The sequence below is a fragment of the Fukomys damarensis genome, unplaced genomic scaffold, assembly GCF_012274545.1.
Source record: "Fukomys damarensis isolate Sample0158 unplaced genomic scaffold, DMR_v1.0_HiC HiC_scaffold_1, whole genome shotgun sequence".
NCBI lineage: Eukaryota > Metazoa > Chordata > Mammalia > Rodentia > Bathyergidae > Fukomys > Fukomys damarensis.
The window spans coordinates 24,452,832-24,477,627 of record NW_022900913.1 but is presented as its reverse complement, the minus strand read 5'-3'; the positions used below and the strand labels follow the sequence as shown (position 1 = coordinate 24,477,627).

The window sequence follows — 24,796 nt, the reverse complement described above, 5'->3', positions numbered from 1 at the left end:
TGGTAGCAGGGATTGAACTCAGGTCCTTGCGCTTGCAAGGCAGGCCACCTAATAGCTGAGCTAAATCCCTGGCTAAACCTTCATTCTTTATAAATTACCCAATCTTGGATATTCTGTTATAGCAATAAAGAAATGTTTCTATAGCAACACAGAAAAGGGACTGAGACATCTGGAGACAGAAAAGGTTCCTGCAGGACAACTGGCCAACCAGATTCCCCCAGCAGACATAAATACATTATGTCTCAAAGCAACACAGACCAAGAACAAAATTGTAACATGAAAGGTAGAAATCTGCTTCATTCTCCTGAGGTTCTTCTTCATTAATAAAACCGATCGTTAACACAGGCCTTGTGACATGAATGAAGAAACTGATTCAGAGATCTTAATAGTGACAAAGAATAGCAGAAAAAGGAAAAGCAGCAAGCCCAGCCCAAGGGGCTTAGTAGCTACATATTAATGCTTATGTGGGGGCACAGTTACTGAGCACTCTTATTTTATCCTACCTTTCCACACGCTCAAGAGAGAGCAAAAACCCCACCCTTGCTTTACAATTGGGAAAACCAAGGCAGGGATGCTAGCTTTCCTCAAGTCATGTGGGACAGCAGGGCTTGGAACATCATTTTTGCATGGTCACGGCTTACGGAGTTAGAGCTAAGTACAGGATATAGCACCATACCCTACCTGTGTAACTCTGTATGTCAGAGCCCGGGGTCCAGGTCTCCAAAATTCAGATGTGCCAAGTTACCTGAGCATAAGATCCTTCAGCTAAAGCCCCAGCACACAGCCTGGCAAATAACAGACCAAGTAAAGGCTATAGATCCTTTCACCTTTTCCTATTCTTGCAGAACCTAAGCTCCCCAGGTGTGGGGGAAGGATTCATCAGTATTCACATTCATCACATGTGAAAGACCATAGCACACACAGCTTGGAACACTAACTACAGGCATTCATCTTATGACGCAGAGAACTAAGGTTGCTCGCTGGCAGTCTAATTTGCTTTGTTTAGGGAAAGCTTCTTCCCATCCTTAAACCAACTCTAAGCTGTGAACTCAGTGGAGCCAGAGGTTTTGGCTTATAGAGGATGCTTTATACTCTAGACCTTATGCTAAAGGTACCCATGACAAGCCATCCTTATAGGTGCAGTCCTGATCTCCACGTGGCAGCAAATGCCCCAGAGAAAGACACAGACCAAGCCCAGGCCTGGCTTGCAGAAGGCCACATCTCCTGCAGATGAGCGCTGAGCCTCTGGCCCCTATAACCACAGAGCCTATAACTAACTCATCCAACCCAAGCCAGCACCTCATACACCCACAGAAAATGTTACTCCAAGCTCAAAGTTGGTGGAGAGGCATGTCCAAGAGTGCCTGTGGGTTGGTCTGAATGTTCCCCCAGCTGTTTCCACGTGGGGCTAACACTGGAGCCTGGGTTGGAATCCACTGTCTACATCCCATTAGGCCCTTTTATGAGCTCAGAGCATGACTGTCTGGTTTGCATTTGCAGCACAGAGGGAAGCCTAAGAGGCAGCAGAGGGGCTTCGTAAAGGGTACCTGGTGGAGCTCAGATGCCCCAGAAAGCACCTGACCAGGCAGGGCGACTGGAAGAAGATGGGGAATGGACCACAGCAGGAGGAGAATCAGGACACCCAGTTCTGCTCTCATCCTTACCATGTACTAAATGTGCTCCAGGCAAAGCTCTAAACTTCTCAGCCTTGGCTTTACCTTGAAAGAATGAAACTGGATTAGATACACTCCGAGGTTTCTTGTAGCTCAAAGCTTCTAGTATTTCAGACCTTTAAGAAAGCCTTGACTCTGAGCAAACACGAATGCTAATAACCACCACAGTATGTTGCCTCTAACTAGCACAAGGTAATTGTTTTTGCCTCAAAAATGAATGCACCAACACCGATAAAGATACAAATAAAGCTTATGGAAATTCACTAACAGTCAAGGACACAGGATACACACACACAGGAGCTCCTATGCATGTTTTACCTCAGGGGTTACAAGTATTATGAGCTTTATGTCAAACAGTGTGTAGACATTGCAGGGAAAGGGCAGAAGAATACTCCGCATCCCTCACCCCAACAAGGCACAAGGCAGGCAGATAATAAAGAGGGTGATTTTCAGACGTTGACCTAAGTCCAATTCAGATGGGGTGAAATGAGGGGCATCTAAGAGCCAGACTCGATACTGAGCCTCTAAATGAGAAAAAGATGGCTATGGGCTGTCAATCAGGGTCCCCCAGGAATCCTGAGGCGCACTCAGAACTCAGGAGAGTTCCACACAGAGACTGTTTAGAGAGGTATGGCAGGCGGCAGGCAGGATTCCATCACCCAGGGACCAACAATGGTAAAGAAACAGTCACTACTGCTAGATCTAAAAGGAAAGGGGAGGAACCAGCATGACTGGACCCTGTGGGAGCTGGAGCCATGAAGTGAGCAGCTCCCCAAGAGTTTCGAACAAGTCAGCCATTGTCAGGGCCCTGGCAAGGTTGGAAGGACAGTGTGTGTGTGTGCATTGTGCGTGTGCGTGTTGAGGGAATAACATACTGTACCTTAAGACTTTCCTCTGCCAGTGCCTCCCATTAAGCTGAACTCACCAGCTGAACCAAACTAGGACCAGAAGGCAGGGGAATCTGATGCTACAAGGCATAGAAGCGTAGCACGGGGCAGAGGAAGGCAGGGCATGAACTGGGACACAGAGGGAGAACAAGAGCCTACACATGCACACACACTGGAGATGAGCTGGGACCAATATATTTTCGACTTTTCAAAAGTGCGTACTTGCTTTGCTAAAAGGCTCTGCCATTGGATTAATCTAAATGAAAAATCAGGGTCTTCCAGACTATTTCAGATAAATTTAATGTTTATATTGCAAAAGGCACGGTGTATTTGTTTACAAAGTTCCCCAAAGCGATAGTCAGCTAGCCAGACAAAATTGTCTCATAAGTTTTCTTTTATCCCAAGACCCCAATTTCCAAAGATAAAACAAACTCCAAAGTTTGCACCTGAATGCATTTTTCCGTATCAGTTGGCAATTAAAACAAGAATCTCAAGAGGTCAGCCAAAAGTCTGAAGTAACAAATGAAAGAGGCAGACATATTATCTCTAGATTCAAAAGTGTAATAAGACATGTTATGAGAAGCCACCTGGAAGGCGGCACTTGGCAGGCAACAGCTCAGGGATCTGCATTTCAAACGGCAATTCTCTGCCAACTAACACTTAACCTTTAACAAGGACCCCTGGAAAAAGTTCCAAAAATATTAGTGTCTCCAAAATGCCATTTGCTTCCCCCCACACACAAATTTTTTTTTTGTACTAGGGATAGAACTCAGGACCTTGTGCTTGTGAGGCAGGCAGCAGAAGCACTCAGCTGAATTCCTGGCCCGCCATTTGCTTTTGTGCAGGGTTCTACCAGCAATGGAATGTGGAACTGGGATGAGGATCAGACCTCTCCTAAATACAGGGGTTGGAGGGTAGAGAATAACATGGAAGAGAGAAGAAAAAAGGTAAGAAAAGTCTCATGGGCACCTCCTAGTTAGGGACCACAGGTCTGAGATTTCTCGAGACTGTCCCAGCCTCAGATATTCTAGCCCATATTACTTATAAACTCAATCCCAGAGGAAGAGCTGTACACACTATGGCCTTCAGCTCTGTGGGGAATACACTCAATAAAATTAACGAGTCTCTAAAAACATGAAAAATCCTGGTGTTTATTCATTCACAATAATGCTTGGATCCCTGCTGTATGCCCCAGATGGTATAAAGGTGCTTAGAGTACAATGATGGATTAGATAGCATAATGTACACGTTATACAGCATAGAATGGGCTCTGGAACCAGACTGTTGACATTTGAATCTCCGCTCTATCACGGAAAAGCTGGACAACCTTGAGCCATTTCTCTAAATACTGTACATCTTAGTAACCTTCCTTATAAGCCAGAGATAATGACATCTTCTTCACAGGATCCTTCTAAGAATAAGCTCACACACGTGATGCTTATAACAGTACAGGTGGCAAGAGTTCAATGAACCTTAGCTCTATTATAATATGAAGTACCGTCTTCAAAGACTTGGTTTAGGAGGAGACACAGATACAAACAGGAAAACCATGGTATAATGCTAAGTGCCATTAAGGGCTTGTCTGCAGGCTAGTGTTATATCAGGCAGCAATGGAACAGCTCAGACGGGCCTTTCATTCATAAAAATAGAGTATGTGACTATCACTTCAGTCGAACGGGAAAACAAAGGATTGGCAGAATACTTTCTCCCGCATTCTGGTCTTCCTGACAACCACTGAGCACTTCCGAAGTGTATTTCATCTTCAAAGCTTCCCAAAGACTGGGATGCACAAAGACAAAGGATGGGAGAGAGAGGAAACAACACCAAGTGTGCAGGCAGCAGTGAGTCAGAACTAGTGTTTGGCTCTTCACAGACTTGAGTACATGAGGCTTCTTCATTGCCTTGTCATTTAAAACCAGTCTTTACTTTTGTGATAGCCAAGAATGTTCTCACACGGGATCAGATCAGCCAGTCATCTCCGAAGTTAAGGGCCTCCCTTCCCCTCACCCTATGACTCAGTAGATATTCCTACCTCTGAATTAGGAAGAGAGAATAACTCTCGTCTGCCTAGAAAACAGGCAAAGGAGAGAGGAGTCCTACCTGGAATAAGAATCAAATGAGAATTGAGGCTGCACAAATCTGAATAAGCTCATGGTCTTAATTCTTTTTGGAGATATAGTAAGGTGATGCGTAAGCCCATCTCCACGTGTATCAGTTTGGCAGCAAAGCATACCTGAGTCAAAAGGAGTTAAGCAAGGAGAAAACTAACCATCTCAGGAAACAGGAAGTAAGGAGGAAGTGTGGGATTCAGGCTGTGCTTTTGGAGGGCCCTCTGACACCTGCTCTCATGCATGTTGTCTGACTCCTAAACCCAGGGGCAAGATGCCTGTTGTGGCTTGGGTCTAGATGTCCCCTCAAAGCCTCACGCAGTCTTTTTTGAAGGTAGCGAAATCTGTGATGTGTGATGCTAGGATTAAGGGTGTATGATTACTAAACTACTACATGCGAAAGATTCCCCACCCTAATCCCCAGTGGTCTGAATAAAATAAAAGAAGCAGAAAAAAGATGCTGCTAAGGTCCTTTGTTGCTTTGTGTGTGTCATGTTTCTCTTCCTCTGCGATGCATCTCTGCCATCTTCCCTGCCTTGGAGCCAGCTGATTATGGACTGAAACCTCTACGAACTGTGAGCTAAATAGATCCTTTCTCCTTTAACCTCAAGTGTCGGGTATTTTGTCTCAGCAATGAGAAAAGTAACTGGCATACCTGTGGACGTTCTAGGCAATGACACAGAGAAAGTGAAGGGGCTGCCTACTCTGTGTCTTTCTCAGGAATAAGCAAACCTTCCCTCCCTATAAGCTCCACAACAGATTTGTCTTCAGACCTCACTGCCTGGGTTGGACTGCAGGCTGTTTCCCTCACTTGTCAGTAGGATGTGGACTGAAGATGCCACAACTGGAATGGGCTAATTGTTTCCACAGCCACACAACAGATCTACCACCCTGGGGTCTGCTAGCGAGGACCAAAAAAGGAAAGAAACATGAATGTATTTTAAGGAAGTTAATGCGCCACACAGCTATCCTCATAGGTGGAACTTAGCTAAGTCACAACATCAAACATCCAGAAATTCCCTCTGGCTGCCACTTCAGACAAAAGCAGCAGCACAGTGACCCAAAAGAGAAGACTTGAACATATCAGTGTGAATGCCCAGTAACCACTCTTATTTAGAGCCCAGGGGCAACTGTTAGTCTTACAGCAGAGAAAAAGTTCCCACATGGCCTGTGTATGTCTGTCACGAGTGGGCACCCAAGGTAGCATGGTGTAAACGCAGGAGGGAGAACAGAGGAGGGTTCCAAGGCATTGCTGGGCACATCAGGGAGACGGTCACTTGCCAATAAACCTGATGGACTGAAAGGGGAGTGTGGGGTTTTTTAAAAGTCTAGGGCAAGGTGGGGTTGCGGTGGTTCACACCTATAATCTCAGCTACTCAGGAGGCTGAGGTAGGAAGATCGAAAGTTAGAGATCAGTGTGGCCAAGTTAGTGAGACCCTGTCTCCAAATAAAAATGTCTGGGGACATAGCTCAGCGCTCCCTGGGCTCAACCCTCAGTACCAGGACACAGGTACAACAGTGATTGCAACAAAATTTTGGAATCTGAAAGTACCCGATCGAGTACTAACTGACCTTACAGATGAGAAAAAACTGAAGCTGAGCATGGCTGGGCGAGACCTGGGAACAGGCCGAGATGCATGTCCAGAGCTCCAGAGACACCACTGTACATTGAAGGGCAGGACAGCCACAAAAGTCAGAGGACTCATTGAAGGTCTGTATATGAAGCCATCAGACCCTCATACCCTCTTGGTGCTAGATCCAAGCAAAGGGTCTGCATTCTGCAATCTGTTTCTGAACTAGGAGACACCAGGGGTGCATTGCGGAGCGAAGAGGCACTGATCCAAAAATGAGTCAGAAAAAGCCTCCATCCCCAACGGTGACGCTCCTGTCATCCTCCCATCTGGCTCCCAGAATGCCACCTTCAACTAATTCTCTCCCCAAGGTTTCTCTTCCCCTGGGCACTTTCCCCAGAGTGGAAAGACATCCTACTAATGAGAAAAATCCTCCCATGAAACCACTGGCAGCTCACCCCACAACAGGGTCAGGACCAGCCCCACATCTGAATCACCTTCAGAGCTTTGAATAATCACTACCTGGGCCCTAACAAGATCAAATGCGATTCAGTCACTCTGCCACTGCATGTGAAAAGTTTCACGTGTGTCAGGTACGGATCTGGGTCTGGAGACTCATCCTGGGTCTCCTTGGCAATGAGGAACTACTGCTGGGCGCACACTCCATCCAGGCAGACCTTCCAGTCAGCACTTCAGGGATCAGTTGCGACTCATCAGACACACAAGGAAAGCCTTTAACATGTAAGATATTAATAAACAAGACAAACAAAACTAAGGAAATCAGAGGAAACAGAAACAATGCAGGGAGGAGAGAAATACTTCAAAGAAGCTGGAATGAGATCTGCAGAGTTGAGAAGCTTTTCATCTGTGAAACAATAACAAGAGGTTATAAGAAAATCTCAGACTTTTGAGGCACTCCCAGGAATTAGAAATTTGACAAAAGACATAAAAATGGAATATAGGGGTTGGAAGATAAAATGAAGAGATTTCCCAAGAAATAGAATTCTTTTTAAAGGAGACAGAAAAAAATAAGACAGAGCTTTAGCCAAGTCCATGAGAGTCTCTCTCCAGTTAGTAGGTGTTCCAGAAGAAGGGATGAGAACATTTGTATTTTAAAAACTCTAGAACTGCATGCTTGCACTCCCAGCTACTCTGGAGGCTGAGGCAGGATTGAGGCCGGCTTAGGCAACTTGGTGAGACTTTGTCTTTAAAACAAGTAAACAACAAGACAACCCAAAACCATACTAGAAGACTACACAGAACTGAAAAAGCAGTTTCTAGAACCCATAGAAAGCCTAGTAAATGAATGGAAAGAGTCCCACCAAAGCAGTATGGCAAAGTTTCATTACTGATATCACAAGGGTCAGGCAGGAAATCCTAAAAGTCTCTAGAGAGGGAGAAACGGACGCACAGCATCAGGATTTAGAATGACATCTGAAATCAGAAGAGCAGCACTGAAACCCAGAAGAGCAATGCTTCCCAAACTCAAAGGGAAAAGGACCCTTATAGACTTTACACCCCACTTGAACTGTCGAGTCAACCCTGGGACATCTCAAAAACTTACCTCCCACGTGTGTTTTCTCAGAAATGTCTGGAAGATGTGTTTTACCACAGAAAGAACATAAAAAGGAAGACAAGGGGTTTAGAGTACTGGCAACGAGAGAAAGAGGCAAAATAAATCGCCGGTATAACGAAAAGACATTCCATGATGGTGGCTGAGCAGAGGCAAATCCACCTGAGAATGAAGGTTGCAGAGAGATGAACCAGATGGCACGAAGTGCTTGCCACTCAGAAGTGCAAAGAGTGGAAAGTGGTTGTCTTTGGGGCACAGGAGTTGAGGTTCGAGAGGTCCTTTAGTTATAAGTCTTAAGGAAATATTTGACATATATATGCGTGTATAAGTATGTACATATGTTACATTATATATTCATATTTTCGATAAAGAGGAACAGAAAGGAAGCTCAGGCTACAAAACTGAACTCCAGCATGAAAATCAAGTATCAGAAAGAGATTCCCACAGAGAACCCTGGAGGGCCCACTCCTTAGAGGGCAGAGACAGGTGTGCGGAACAGACGCGCTGAAGGCAGGCCAGGCAATACAGCGGCGGAGAAGACAACCGGCTGTGGCAGGAGACGGGGTGGCATAGCATGGCCTCGTGGAAACAACTCCCAAGTGTGACCCGCTGGGAGCTTAGGGAGGAGAAGAGGCTTAGAGGAAGCCAGGCACCGTGTCAGGCGATCCTGGCAGCAAGAGGCAAACAAAAGCAGTGCCGAGTAACCCACCCTGGTGCCCCCACTCACTGCACAGGGGAGGCTGAACGTCGGTGTCCCACCACAGTGCAGGCTCAGAGCACAAGGTCCTGTTCCATCTTCTACAGATGCTGGCCAGGCCTCCTGCCTCACAGTCACCCCTCAGTCACAGCTGCCCCCAGGACCAGCAGATTTGAGTGGAGTCCCTGAAAGCCTTGCCTTTTAACTTTATTTTTCATTTATCTGCAGTGTGAATTTAGAGTTGCAAGAACAACTATAGTACTATATTTTGTGTATTTAAAGACACTTATATATTATCTAGAGTTTATGCTACCCCCTCATGGCAAACTCAGCCTGACCTACTTTCATGAAAAACATTGTTTATATTTACCGAATGTTTCCTCCCAGAAACCATTCCCAGGACAGCTAAAGTTACCTCCTCCTTTCCTGCCACCTCATGAGATAAAACTGACTTCATGTCACTCCTAGTAATGTCCACTACTCTCAATTTACGACCAGCCTGACATAGGAATAACCTGGATTAATCAGGTTAATGGAAGATTCACCAGCCTCGTTATCTTCAGCGTGCACTCAGGTAAACATCCAGATCTCAGGTGTATTGACTTAGTTACACGTAGCCTTTGGGAACCAACTGGGTTCGTAGGTCAAGGGTCCACCATACTTATATACTCCCTCGTGGAGAGGTACTCCATGATAGGAAATGCCAGTCCCTCATCCTTAAGTCTTGTGACTCAGTGGTGGGGCTGTTGTCCAAGCAGACAGCAGTTTGGGACAGAGATCTGTCCCCGGAGCAGACAGGGATAGTTTACGGATCGTAAACAGTTCCCGCGGTAGAGAACCCAGCTTTCTCCCCAGATTTGCTGGCCTGCTGGTCACAATGAGAAGCAACGGATGAGGCCCTGGGGCAGACGCCAGCCTTGCTAACCCCGCCCCACCCCTCCCGGTGCTGAACCAACGCCTCTCACAAAAGGTGTCCCCAAGAACCGCGCGGACCCCTCCTTATCCTCGTGCGCTCCCCTGCCGAGCCCATCGCGCACACACCGGGCGCCTCCTTCCGTCCAGAAACTTACACACCACCTCGGATCGCTCCTCGGGAGGGACGCAAACTGTCTCCAAACGCACAGGTCCCCAGGTCAAACCCGAGCGAGCCACTCGATGAGCACTGCGAGCGCTTCCGGGTGCCGGGGTCCGCGCACGAGCACGCTGCGGTTAGACCCCAGCCCAGCTGCAAGGTGCACCTTACCTGGATCGACGGGAAGCCTGAGGTTTACTTCCTGCCTGCGGGGAAGATTCCTATCTCCAGTTTCGAAGTCACCTTCCGAGGCTTCTCCTCCGAGTCCTCCTCGCTTGGCTCCCTCGGAGCCTCGGCCAGCAGCAGCTGAGCCCGGATAATCGGCTGGGGCCGGGAAGGCAGCCTGGTCACCTGCTGGCGGGCTGCCCCCGGGCGCCACCTCCGCCGAGCCGTCTCCGTGGGCTCCAGCCCAGTGGGAGCCCTCGCCCCGCTCCTCCCGGGTCGAGGAGGTTACGAAAAGACTGTAATGTAATCCTAACGCGGCTGGTCGCTCGCGGGCTCACTTGTCAAAACTCCACAGCCTTCCAGAATCCATTCCGGCCACTCCCCTCCTCTCCCAGGGAAAAGGAAACCGCCCCGAGGAGGATCGCTGGGAGTTTAGGGGTTCTCATTCGGACACTCTTGTTTACATCAAGACCTCGGGAGCTTCCGGGCGAACTGCGAGCGGGATTGAAGGAGAAAAATGCCCTGCCCCGCGTGCTGCCCGGGTTCCCTCCCTGCTGCAAAGTTCTCCCTAGAAACCCCACCTCCCTAACATCTTTCATTTCCTAACCGCCCGGTTTCATAATCCGCAGACGCTCGGGCTCCTATGGAAGGGCGGACAACTAAAATCACAGCCGTCCTATAGGGCAGGGTTAGGGAACTTTCCATAAATCTCCACTGCGACCCTTTCTGCTGGACTAACCGAATTTCCCACCCTGAGTTACAATCACCAGTGACCGCACAACTCAAGCATTTCCTTTATACCTTCTCCCGCGCTCACTGCCCCTCCCACCTTCTGCGGGATTCAGTCAACAAGTGGTCCCACCCCAGGCAGGGCAGGCTCGGGCTGCCCGCCATCTCCAGCTGCAAACTGATGAGGAAGCCGGGCCAGGAGGCCCAATTGTTTACATCACACCCACCGAGGGCTTCCTGTCTTAAAGTAATGGGAATACAAACAAGACAGGAAAAGTTTGCTTTTTTTTTTTTTTTTAGAAGGCAAGGGTTGGGTGGTAGAGAGGCAGGAGCCAGCCCACTTGGCTTCGATGCTTTTCAAAACTTCGATTTCATTTTATTCCATTTTCCCACTCCTAGCACTTGCTGAAAAGTCAATGATGCTGTGCCAACTCTCAAACCATTAAGGAACTTTGCTCAAAACTCATTTTCACCTGGCTTTGGGAGGGCTCCAAGTTGGGGCTCCCAGGGGGGCTGGGCTAGCGGTGCGGAGAGTTCCTGAGGTTAAATGGCTCAGATTTCAGAAGAAACAAACTCACTCCGGAGCCTGCCTCCCTGACCTATGCACAAACAGCACACCTTCTCCCCTCCTTGAGGTTTGCTCCGGAATCTTGCCCCAGTCCAGTTCCACCGTCTTCCAGCATCATTCTCCATTGTCCTCTAGGAGAACGATACTTTTAGCAAGCCCTAAAAGTAAATGGGCTTTGCAAAGGACAGATCTGATGGAATTCAAAGCAATTACAACAGAGGAGGCCAAAGAAGGCTTTAACTCTCAGTGCCATTACTGCCCCTAGAATGATAATTAGAGCCTAGGAGGGACAACCCATGTCAAGCCCAGGCTGGAAACCTTCCCACTCTCAAGAGGCAGCCCAAGAACACCCAGTAATTAATCATCTCAATCACCAGTCCTAGAATTACCCTCACTTGCTTCATTCAGGCCAGCCTTAGAGCAAAATGGAAACAGGAATGCCAGATCATGATTTTCCTCCTTTGGAAGTAGGGGTGGTGTGTGGCAAAACAAAACAAAAAAACAGAACAACACCCTTCCCCTAACGTTTTTCTCAAGGATGTGTGAGTACTGTGACCAACACCACCTTGTGCAGTTCAAGGGAATTACAGGTGCCCAGGGGGACAAGCTTTGCAAGCTGCTTCTCAAAAGGCCACAATGCCTGGGTCAAGGCAAGCTAGGCTGATTTCAGAAAAAGCTGAGTATCTGAACTCCAGCAGAAAGTGTGCCTTCCCGGTATAATAAATATTAGCTCCTACCCCTTTGTCTTTTCCAGCTCTTCTGCTAATGGTAGAAGTCCTAGCAGATTCACGAGCATTCTTTTATGTGGCATCTCCGTATCTGATAAGTTTTATGGGTGCTAAGCTCAAATTGAATAATTTTCTAGTAATAATTTCAGAAGTGTTTCTTTTCTTCCTGAATGCTTTTTCCACTGGAAGTTTTCTAATGCTTTAGCATCTGACTTTCTCCATTCCTTCAATCCGGTGAGTAATTTATGATGCATAAATCAGGCTGTTTAAAGTAGATCTACAGTTTTAAGTATAATACAATAAATATTCTGCTCCTCCCCTCCCCTCCCCAGTCTCTGTGGCTTAAGATCAGTTTAAGGTGTGTGTGTGTGTGTGTGTGTGTGTGTGAGTGTGCTTAGAATTAAAGATGTGATCACATCTGCATAATATCTGAATTTCAGGAAAGCTTTTGAATGCATGTGCCATTTGCATCAGCAGGTCAGAAAGATAGGATCTGGTCTGTCTTTTCCCTACTCAGCCTTCACTGCTGACTGGAAAAGAGATCAGTGGCTCAGTAAACAAAGAGGTGCTTAAAATGTGCTTTGCGATTTTATACTGGGTCTGGTTTAAATAATACTTGCACACATCCTGAGTCTTCAAACAACATGAATTTGAGTGGGAACTGCTGATATGTTGAGAATCCAAAGCAGCTCAATACATTAAGGAAATGGTTCATTAAAGACAGTTTAGAGTTCAGCGTGATGGCTGATTACAAAGAGGGATCCTCAGGGGGTGACAATCAGCGGGACAGGGACAAGTGGGGCGTTATGTGTAGAGTCAAGAAAAACTGACATGGAGGTGAAGACTACAGCACATCATGCATTTAATAGAAATCTGCATGCTTTCTAGATAAAGAACGGGCCAAACAATCCTGGAGTGTTCACACTGCTGGGGTTTTGACTTGAAATGGAAGTTCCCCTGCTGTTTCCTAGCCCATGATAAAGAATTTTTTAGCAGACAGATACTTATGAAGCGGGTATGTCCAGCCTGAGGTACCTTATTTTGAAGGAAGATGTGAAGACACTGGAAATCTTCCAAAGGAGAACCTAAGTGATTAAAAAGACAGAAAATAGAACCTATGGGGGAAGGTTAAAGGACTTGGAGTTGTTTAGTCTGGAGTGAAAAAGTACAAAAAGGCAAACTTAACAGTCTTCTATTTGAAGGGTTATTACAAAGAGGACACCGACCAGCTGTTGTCCATCTTCAGAGGACAGAAGAGGTAAGAGACTCAAAATGCAACATTAAAATGTAGGTCCTGCAGACAGAAGACTTCTTCTAATGGTAACTGACTTGACTTTAGTAGTCTCACTTAATGTCACCGTGCAACCTTACTGAAATCCTACACGAATCTTGCATTTGGGGCAGAAGTTTTGTAAGAACACCTTCCATTCCTTTCTTGAACTACAGTGTTCTTCAGTTATTCTGACAAATGTAGGAGCATAGCCCCTGAGCCTCTGTGCTCCCTAACCTCATGAGCAAGGTGCTGTGAGAATGTAATGAACCCCCAAAACTGGACCTTTGTCTTTATCTCAACCTGAGATGCTGAAATAGGTGCTAAGTATATTTCATAGATACACTCTCGTGCATATATTGTTTCAGTGTACAGGAAGCATTGCTTTTTGTGATAGTATACAAATATTAGTTGATAATAATAATAGCTATGAATTACTAAGCTCTCACTATAATTATGTTGGGCAGTGTGCCTAATCTATTTTATTTATAGTAGTGCTATGAAGTGGGAATAATTATTAGCTTTATTCCAACACAAAGAAACTGAGTCACAAAGAGCTTAAGTAATAGCTTCTAAAAGTTGGGAGTCCCATTTAGTCTGATTCAAAAGGGTGTGCTTAAATCATCACAACAGTGCCTCCTGTCATTAAGTGTTTTTAGTGATTTAGAAGAAGGAAACACTGGGGGAAAAACACATTTATGCTTGTTGGCCCAAACTGATGAAATACCAAGCCTTCCACAGGTTTAATCACTTGTGGAATGAAATAATCTTTTCCCAGTGCAACACAGGAAAAGAAGGATGAAGTTTCCTTTCTCTTTGGGAGTGTACTTGGCACTCTCCCACAAAGCTGAAGAATCCATATAAGATTCACCTCTATTTTATTACTTAGGAAACTAGTCATTTATTTATTTATTTGAGACAGGGTCTCGCTATGAGTTCAGGATAGCCTTGAACTCACTATGTAGCCCTTGAACTCACTATGACCTTGAGCTCATGGCCATCCTCCTGTCTCAGCGGCCTGAGTGCTGGTATTACAGCCATGCACCACCATGCCTGGCCCAAATCATTCATTTACAATCTAACCTTTAATTATAGTTCTCCTGTGACTGTTCAGTGGATGAATAAGAATGCATTATGCTTGTGATGCCCTAAGACAAACTGAGCTAAAATGAAATTCTCCTGCAACCTGATGGTCCAGGCTTTCTGCTCAGTCAACTCTAGGACTCTTATCAGACGTCTCCTAAGAGTCTTAAAACCCAGCCAAGTCTTTTGATTTAGGATCCATGAGAAGGCAAATGGATGGGTCACATATTTTCCCAGTGTCAACTACTTTTAGATCAAGACAAGATTCTTAATGAGGTTTATTGAGTGCTCTTGTTTATCAACTATAGACGGTTCATGAGTGAAACTGACATCAAAGTGATTTTGAGAAAGGCAAATAAATGAACCACACAAAAAATAAAAAGCCTTGATCCAAATTACTCTAAAGGACAGATATTTTCCCATTAAGACAATTTATCCCAAGTCTATAAACAGAGAGGGGCATAATTACACAAGTGTTTGCTAACAGATCTAAACCTTATGTAGCTATGAAAAGCTAGAGAGAGGAAGAAAGCGGAAATTCCCAGGAGAAGATCCCCAGCCACATCACGCCATCAGATCTCCATAAATACAAAGCCCGGTGGTGATACCGACCAAAGCATGAGATGGAAATCTCGGGATTTTGATATAGTCTACATAAATAAGTACAAGAAAAAACCTCAGAGGGCTGGGATTTAGCTCAGTGGTTCTGCCACTTGCCTTGTAAGCACAAGGACCTGAGTTTGATCCCTGGTATCAAAAAAAAAAAAAAAAAAAAAAAAAAAAAAAAAGAAAGAATGAAACCTCAGAATTTTGACACAATCCACATAAATAAGTTTGAATTGTCCCGAAACTAAACAGTGACATTTCTAACCAGTAAACTTTCAGCAGACACATGAGCAAATTGATGACTTACTGGTGTTCCAGATGTAGTTAATAGAAACACGATGCCCACATTAAAAGGGTCTTCAGTAAATGTTAATTGGATGGATGGATGAGTGAAGGGAGGTCTCAACAGATACTCATGGTGCTGCTTTCCCCCTTGATCCCCGCTGGGAAGATGTCATTGATGCTGTAACCCCAAGACTCGCAGTGAGAGGCAGAACCATTTGGTCCTAGCACCCTGGGAATGGCTCATGGAAACAGAGACTGGCTTTCCATCCAAAATATCAAATTGTGGTCTTGCCATGAAGGCTGGAAGGCAAACTGTGGTACCCACGGAACATCTCTTTTTCAGGCGATGAAATGAGGCCACAGGATTTCCTGATTAGCTCATGGCCATGTGACTAATAAGCAGAGGATCTGGAACTCAAACAAAATTCTTTCAGAAACAGTGCTTCTCTTAACCACTCCCCCATGCTCCCTATTCTAAAACTTACCTCCTGCCGCTTCTCAGCACAAATTCACTGTCCCAGTCAACACGTTAATCCACAAACGTGCAAAGAATGTTCTGATCACTAGAGGATGGGTCCCCTGACTTCCCTAGCTCACTGTCACCTCTTTCTGAGGGCTCAACTCACTTCTTCAATAACCTAGGTGTAACTTATTTGGCTCACATCCCATCTCTCCAACCAGCTCTGAAGTTGCTTTGGGGTTGGAGCCATGTTGCTTGTCAGCCTGGAGGTGCAGGAGAATAACAAAACCTGGGCTTACAGTCCAAATCCCACAACTCCCACCCATGAGACTCTAGGTGAGTATTTCTTATTCTCATATTCAAACCATCTTCCTTAAGGTCTTTTCAAGACAGAAGACTAAATTAGAAAATGTATATGAAGTGTCTAGGATGATGCTTGATATCGTAAGCCAGTAATTCTCAACCAGAGACTCCCACCGCATGGGGGACACCTGGCAATGTCTGAAGATATTTTCTGTAGTCATAACTGCAGGCAGGGCATCTGGTGGGCAGGGACCTGGGACACACTAAATGTCCTACAAAGCACAGGAGAGTCCCTCACAACAAAAGATTATCTACAGCACTGTAATCTCTTAAAAAAAATATCTACAAAACTCTGGGAGGAAGAGGCAGGATTGCAAGTTCTAGCCCAGCATGGGCAATTTAGCAACTTAGCAAGATCCTGTCTGGGTGTGTAGCTCTATGTGAAAGCCTTGGATTCAATCCACAGTACTGGGGGAAAAAATATCCTCAGCTTCTTACAGCACCATGTTCCTAGCGGGAATCCAGCAAATCCTTGCTGAGTAAACCTGTGTGTGAACAGCATGAGTCCTGCGATGTTGTGTGTGAATCATAAGATATTTTTGCTGGTCACACTTGAGTTGCTGTGTGGTCTTGACACGGCAGGGGCTTAGGTGGGAGTTAATTAACCTATAACCTGAGCTTTCAAATATCCAGGCCCAGTGAAAGGAATTCTGAACTGAACCCAGTCTGACCCTGGGAGCCTGAGACCAATGAAGAGATATCAGACCAACAAAGGGTGATCCTAGGAGAACCGAGGCACCTTCACAAAGGTCAGCTCCTTCTCACTGCTGGCTTCCACAGTGACTCTGCTATTGTGCTGAAAATGCTTCCTCAGCTCATTCACCCACCCTGAAGGAGTCATATGGAAAAGAGCCAGAGATCATGGACAGATCTGTTCAGTCTTTCACCCCTTGTCCACCACCAGTCTTCCCACCACAGGGGCCATGGGGAGCTCGTCCAATGAACCCTCACAGAGACTGCTGGCTGAAAAGCGTGGCAAGAACAAAGAGAACATGCAGCCATGACGGGCAGACTTCAACAGGTTTGGTAAGATTGGTTGTGAGAACCGGAAACTAAGGAATAAAAGCTTCCATTCCTAGATAGAGCATAAATCACATTAACACAAAACCAGAGGGGGAGAAAGAGAGAGGGGGAGGGAGAGACAGAGGGAGAGAGAGAGAGATCTTTCCACCTGTCCTTTCTCTAGGCTTGTTGACATCTGTGCCTATTTCTATCTTGCATAATCAGGAAATACGGGTTGTTTAAGCATAGTTGTATATGAGAAAATTGAAAACTGTGTTGCAGCCTCATGTCATCTTTAAGTACCGTTGGGATATTAAACAGCCTGCTCAGAACTGTGCAGAACAACATATATTCTCATTTGCTGAGACCTTTTGGAGACACCGAGGCTGGGCTGTCCTTCCCTCCAGTACCCTCATAGGCCCGATTCCTACTCACCACTCAGGGCTCTGACATTACTTCCTGCGGGACCTCACCTTGACCCTCCCCTGGAATCTATTCAGGGCCTTCCTTCATGCGCCCACCTTACTAACAGCAAACTTACTGCCCATTCACCCATCTGCTTATACTTGCAGTCTGCAAGGGGAAGGTTGTACCTTTTTTCACTCTTTTATTCCCAGGGTCTAGCACTGTCCTAGCACCTACAGGCATCCAGTGCACACTTGAAGGAATGAGTATAGATTTCCAAATGAATCCATTCCTAAAATTATTTATGGAGCATCGATTATGAGCCAGGCACAGGGCTAGGCACTGGGAAAACAACTCTTACTACTCTAGTTTTAACAGTGAGCAATAACAATGGCAGTAAAAAGAACCAAAGGTTTTGTTTTTTCTTTCAGTATGAGGGATTGAACCCAGAGCCTTCATTCACACTGAGCTGCATCTCTAGCCACCAGCACCCCACCACCCTTTTACTTAAAATTTTGAGGTAAGGTCTTACTAAATTGCCAGGCTGGCCTCGAACTTGTGATCCTCCTACTTCATCTTCCTGGGCCTCTGTGATTACAAGCATATGTCATTGTACCATGACTAATGTTTATTGGGCCTTTGCTGCCAGCCATCATGCTAAGCGCTTTTGTATGTTCTTTCAATCTTCTCCCCAAATCCATGTGGCAGATACTATTATTCCAGTTATAAAAGTTGAAGAAAGACATTAAGTCACTCACATGGACTTTAATGTAAAAGATCCTCTGGCATTTAAGTCCCGAGAGATCTACTTACATGGGCTCACCTCATACCGACTAAGAAAAGGTTACCTGTGAATTTACTCACAAGCCTTGCTGGATAGCTCTCACCTTGCCTAAATTGGCCCTGTGTTACTGCATACTGGGATGCCCAGGCATCCTTTTCAGGCTCCTGCTGTCCTGAACAGAGAATTGGACAGGACAGCTGAAGAACTCAGAGGTTTTACTTTACTAAAGTTTTAAGGAAAGGTTTTTACGTAGGAAAGTGAGAGAGAAAAAGAGAGACGTATCTAAAGAACAAGAAATGCTCTGAAGAAAAGAAGAACAGGGAAAGAAAATATGCCCTGAATACAGAGTGAGCCACTGTAAGAGAGAGAAGACAATAGCCATGAGTCCAATGGCTGCCTTCTTTTTATAGTTTCCTGTCTCAGATTGGGGCCATTTTATGCAGGCTGAAGCTGAGTCCTGGCTGTTACTGACAGGTCTCCATACTGCACTGCCATAATCCTGTTTCACCTACTTGTGCTTCAACTTGTTTGAAATGCACTTTAAAATATTTCAATGCCGACTGGGCAATGTCAACTACACCCAGGGTGTGAGCTAATGTCTGGAGGACATGTATAAATTTAAATTCTGTAGCTGAAGCCAACACTTGAAATATCATTATCAAAATCTACAGCAAGCCAGGCATGAGGGCATGTGTCTGTAGTTCTACCATTCAGGAGGCTTAGGCAGGAGGATTGCTGCAAGTTTGAGGCCAGCCTTGGGCTACATAGTGAGTTCAAGGTCATCCTGAACTACATAGCAAGAATCTGACTTCAAAACCAAAACCAAAACCAAATTCAAATAAACACTAAGCCTCCAAATCTACAGCCAAAGGTTTGGTAGTCACCAAAATATAAATAAGAAATTTATTTTTTCATTTGTGTAATGAGGTATTTTAAAGAAAAGTTGGTTAGAAAGATTTGTACAGGTACCTCTGCCATTATCTCCTGGGCTGTTAACAATTGGTGTGAGTCAGCTCCCTGACACTTCTGAGCATCGGCTTCAACAGCGGAGAGGGGTATAGTTAATGGAGGATTCGTTACTAGGCCTGATGATAAAGTCAGGTGATCCTTTCTCCAGAGTTTTGATGCAGTTGCTTCAGAGTGAACCTGCTGAAAGCGGCTAAATGGAGACATTGGCAAGTTTATGAAAGCAGACTGTGAGGTTATTTCTGTGCCTGCTTGCTAATATCCTCTGTACATAGGGCAGATAGATGTCAAGGACTTGCTTTCATGGAAACCCACCTTGGTGCTCAAGTTATGGGTTAGGAGACACAGAGTTCTTAACTGTTCCTGACACTTGGGCTGCTGATGCTGAGAAGAAGGACCTGACAACTGTGGGCTTGGGTGGGTCTACAATGCCCCCTCCCTGGCTTGGTCTCTTGCCAAACACCCATTCACCTTTCAAAGCTTTGCTCAAAAATCCCCCTACCACAAAGGCTTTCTTGATAAGTCACCTATCCTCAGAGAGGAGAGTTGCTGAGATCCTTCTGCTAAATCACAATCACCTAAGACAGGTGGCAAACCCATGGCACATGTCCTGCTGCAGGATGTTTGTATTACTGAGATCTCTGAAAATTTCACCATCACTGGCCTAAGACAACCTGGGCAAGTCCATTCCTGTTCCACGAAAAAGCCTAATTTAGCACAAGAATGTATTTTAGAATACGCTGTATTGAGCCAGGCACCATGCAAGGTGCTGATGGGTAGTATGAGCTTAAGAGACCGAGGTGGAGCAATGACAAATACAATGATTATGGAATAGCTTAAATCCAGGGATCCAGTATAAGTCCACTAGGGGCACCTAATTAGGCTGGGAAAATTAGGGGAGACTTCAGAAGGGACTGTAAGATGATCCCTGGAAAGAAGATTCCAAGAAGTAGAAATGGCAATGCCAAGGTGCATGGTTGAGACAGAGGATACCATGTGCTGTGGACTACAGAAGTCTCTGCTGGTTGCAAATTGGTTGGCCTGGGGCCAGTGTAAGGAGAGTGGAAAACTGAGCAGGGCTAGCTTAGTTCCTTTCTCATTGCTGGGACAAAATACCCGATACTCACAATTTAAAGGAGGGGAGGTTTACTTTTGGCTCACAGTTGGTAAAGTTTTATCCATAGTTGGCTGATTCCAAGGCAGGGCACATAGGAAAGGAACATGGCAGAGGAAAAACAATTTATGACATGGCAGACAGGAAGCAGCAAGGGATCGAGGTAGGAGAAGGGACACATAGACTTCCAGGCTACGCCCACAGTGCCCCACCCCTTCCCACCAGGCTTCACTCCCAACATCACACCCAGCTAGAAACCCATCATGGACTAATCCAGTGAGGAGTGTCACACACCCATGATCCGTCACCTCCCAAAGCCCAACCTGTGAGGCTTTTGTGGAACATCTAGATATAAACCATAACATGGTTATGAATCACAGCTAGTCAGGTGACAGCTTGTGCTTTATCCTTGAAGGGCTTGTGGCAGAAAAGTGACACGGACAGTTTCTCATATTAGAAAGATCACGCTGGCTTTAAAGAGGAGAATATCTCAGGAATCAGGTGGGATGAGACAGAGAGAGGGATGGGGAAGTTATCATATGAACCCGGGCAAGGAAAGATGGCACTTAGTCTAAGCATTCCTTGTGGCAGGGATAAAAGCTCAGCATTGCTTTGTTTGTAGACTTTCTCCTTTAGTGACACTGTCAATCCATAAAGGCACAGAGTGGAATTTACAATACCCTCACCCGTCATCCAAGACCCCAGAGGATGCCTGGATAGTAACAAGCACTATGCAGGCTATATTTTTCCTACACCTGCAGAAATGTAATGCCTTCTCCATATTTAACAAGTACTTACACACTGTGGCCATAACTTTTAGTTTGAGGTGTGACAGCAAAACTAGAAAAGTTTCTTTTTCTTTCCTCAAAGTTTCATGGATAAAAGATTTGTTCTTATAGTAGATCTTAGTAACCTCAGCATGCAATATTTTTTCTTTCTTTGATTCAAGCACCTTCACCTTTTCCCTTAAAGGAAGAACTTCACAGCTTCTTTTTGGCCTTTCTGAATTGTCATCATCACTGTTTGGGCACTCTGTGGCCATTATTAAGTAAAATAGTCAACTTGAATATGAGCACTGTGATACTAAAACAGTTGATCTGATAACCACGATGGCCACTCAAAGAGTAATGGGTGGGTAGAATGCACAGTGCAGATATACTGTGCACAGGAGAAGGGGCAAAATAGTGTGAAATTTCATCGTTCTGAGACTGACAAGAAGTGCCTGACTCTTGCCCTTTTCCTGTGCTAGTGCAGGTGCCACGGCTTAGCCAACAGCTGTCATGCCCCTCCCCCTTGCTTGCTTTTGCTCCTCCTTGCTCACCCCCCACAATAAACTGGGACAACTTGCCTTGATGTCCTTCCTGATTATTCTACAGTCCACTCCAACAGGAGTACAGCTCAGCCATCAGCCATGGTGCCTCTCCCCCGCTTTTACTACTTCAGACACCACTGCAACCTCTTTTAAAAAAAAAGGATGGAGGGCCAGAGATTTAGCTCAGTGGTGCCACGACCTGCATTGTAAGCACAAGGACCCGAGTTCGATCCCAGGTACCAAAAAATAAAAAAATAAAGAAAGGTTAGAGCACTCTGATGTGGTTAAGATCAGAAAAGGAGGGATTTCAGCCCATTATGAACATCCTCAAACTCCTCAAATCAAACTCAGTTATAATGAAAATAGCCTTTCCAAAGATTCCCTGGTTTCAGCCCCACCATTTTACCAGAGAAGAGATAGCTGTCAAATACCTTGGATACCCTGCCTCCTCACTGAATTGCTGCCCTAAGAGTTACAGCTATCCTGGAGCCCAGCACCCACTTGGACCAATCACAGGCCTGAACTTGAACCAATCATGGGCCTGCACTTGGACCAACCATAGGCCAGCAGCAGCTGTATAAGCAGCAGTCCTCAACCACTTCTTGGGTTATTCTAGGAAGGCTCTCTTCAGTGTATTGACCTTCCAGTGCTACAGCACAGGTCCTAATAAAGCCCTTGCTCTGGTGGTCCTGTAAATTTGCTCATGATTTATTTCTTGGGTAGTATGGGCTCTGGAGGTCCTATAAATCTATTCAAAGTGATCATCTTAAAAGAAGGAATAATGAGCAGCAGGGCTGGTTAGCCCTGATGAGCTCAAGACCAGCAGTCAATGAAGATCAGCAGCAGAGACCAGCACGTGGCAGAATCAACCTATAGCATTTGGTACAAGTTGGCATTACATGATGGTGGCCAGCAGCAGCACTGAACAGCAGCTGGCTGTGTCAACTGTTAGCATCTAGCATTATCCAGTATTGTCTGGTGACATGAGGACTGCTAGTAAGAGCTACACTTTGCCAATTTATGATTTCCATTTGAAATTAACAAAGGAATCCTCCACTGATTGGCAACACTGCTACTCAGAATGCAGTTTAAAACTTTCAGATTATTTCTGGGATTTTCCATTTAATATGTTCAAACCGTGGCTGACTCAGAGCATGAAACCGTGGATTGAAGGGACTACTGTTCTCATCTCTACAACCTCAGTAAAAAGCTGTTTGGCGTATATTCCTTATGTACTGATTTCCTCTTGCTAGTTCCTTGTCACCAGGACCTTTATCCTCACCCACCCCTCCCCTACTCTTCTGTGTACTCTATGCCTGAAAACAATATCTTTTCACCAATTATTTATTGTACTCCTTTTATATTTAGTTGACCCAAGATATAAAGTGACTCCACTTCTTTCCATATCAAGAGTTGATTCTGGTCTTCATAACCCCCTAAATATCCTACCCGGCTCCTTTCTGCCTCTATGGCCCAGCTCATTCGACTGCCCCATCTTGTCAAGATTTCATACAGGCCCTGACCTGTACAGATCCCTCTCCCACTGCTTTGAAAGTTTTCCACTGGTGTTCTCACAGATAGGGAGCAGCTATCCCCTCCCATCAAATATACTAAGTCCATTTCATTACTTACAGGTATACAATAAAACAGTCCCCCATCTGCAAGAAGCATTCATGAATGGAGACTAAGACAGAATCTTATCCAAACTTCATCCAACTAATTTGTGTTCCTATCAATTGCATATGATTTGATGCTTCCTTTTCAAAGATGTAACCTCAGGGCCTTACAGGTCCATGTCCTGGTTTCCACCTCCCCTGCCTCTACCACTCACTCAAACTCTTACCTCATCCTCCTCTTGCCCTATCCCCTGGACCAAAGAATCTTGTACTAGCCCACTGAGATCTTTGCCTTTGACCTTCCCTTGAGAACGGGGCATAGGGCAACATGAATCTAGAGGCAGAAAATCTGTTGTAGCTATTGCCCATCTCTAAGCCTGGACCACCACACCAGTCCTGCCAGTTGGCTTTCTAATATTGAGCACTGTCCTACTGAGAAGGGGCTGCCATAAACTCTGAAAGAGATTTAAACCTGCAGAGTGTCCCAGAAGCTGTTTCTTTCCCTACAAATTTCCACCTAACCTTGGCTGGTGCCCTTCCATACACAGGCTTATGCAACTGTTGCCAGATAAAAATGTAGGAAACCCAGTTAAATTAAATTTACAAATAAAAAAAAATTTACGATGAAAACAGGTAAGTTTTAAACTCTTAAGTAAGTCCCCAATATGATGTGGAATTTTATTTGCTGCATCTGACAATCTTAATTTGCACTCACTTCTTGGACTTTACAACAACCATTTGTATTCTCATTAATAGGTAAATATACAGAAAACAGAATCTCTCATGTTGTTAAAACTTGGGACCTTTGAAAATATCCTTTGTGGTCTCTGGTCTCTATTTTTTACGGATGGACATCTCCCTACAAGGATAAGTTCATAATCATTTTCTTTATAGCTGATGTGAAGTCCTTTCCCTTTGCCTAACCTTTCTCAGTTTATAATTCTCTTTCCATGATCACTCTTTGCATCATTAAGTTCAACCACTTTGACTCTTCTTCCCTTCCCGATCAATTACCACTCAATGGAGTGTTTCACCTTCATTTGATCTCTTATGATGATACATCTTTACAAGTCAAAGAATCAAACGAAGGAAACACAGGACAGGTATTGCATGAAGCCCTCCAGTTCTTCCAAGTTACCTCAAGGATCAGATTCCCATTCCTAATTACTCCATGTTCCCCAACTCCAAGAAATCTCTCCAAAGAAGTGACCTAATTCTCGGAGCTCAGTTCTGATCTGGTCTACCATTCCTCTCCCTCAGCTAGAAAAGCTCCTAGCCAGGAGCAGCCCAAGACGAGGTTAAACCTTCAATAATTTTTGCATAAATGAAAAGGAAATCTGATCTCCTTGCAGGATCCCAGGGGGTTCTTAACCTTTAAAGCCATGCTGTTTCCCAATAGCTGTGTACAAAAGCCCACCTGGCAACACGTGAGGGATGTGGAGTTTAAGCCACTTATATATAGATGAATGTCTGGAGGAAGGGTATGAAGAGGGACTGTAACCCTGCAGTTCCCTTCCGTTTGAAACATGGAGTAATAGGACTGCAAGTGAAAGAACTGTAGGTGGACGTGGAGAGGGAGCCAGGGTAGCAAGCGAGCTCTTGGAGACCTGGCTGAGCATTTAGGGAGGAAGGAAAGACATCAGTGAGATCCAAAGAAAGCTGTAATGTACTGGCGGGGGGCACTTTGAATCCCAAGTTATGCAAAAAATCATTACAAATAGCCACAGTGGTAAAAAAAAAAAAAAAAAAAAAAAAAAAA

The 24,796-nt window shown here is 45.2% G+C and overlaps 1 protein-coding gene across 2 annotated transcripts in view; it reads right to left on the bottom strand.

Moving 5' to 3' along the window:
• Pdzd2 (PDZ domain containing 2) overlaps window positions 1–24,796 on the bottom strand; it is a 248,168-nt gene that overhangs the window by 192,843 nt on the left and 30,529 nt on the right. Inside the window, exon 1 of one of the 2 annotated variants that reach the window (XM_019204726.2) lies at window positions 9,753–10,561. The exons of the other annotated variant lie outside the window; for it this stretch is intronic. The gene's annotated coding sequence lies outside the window, so the exon portion shown is untranslated. Of the gene's footprint in view, window positions 1–9,752; window positions 10,562–24,796 lie in introns of those variants that run through there. 2 annotated transcript variants of the gene reach the window in all.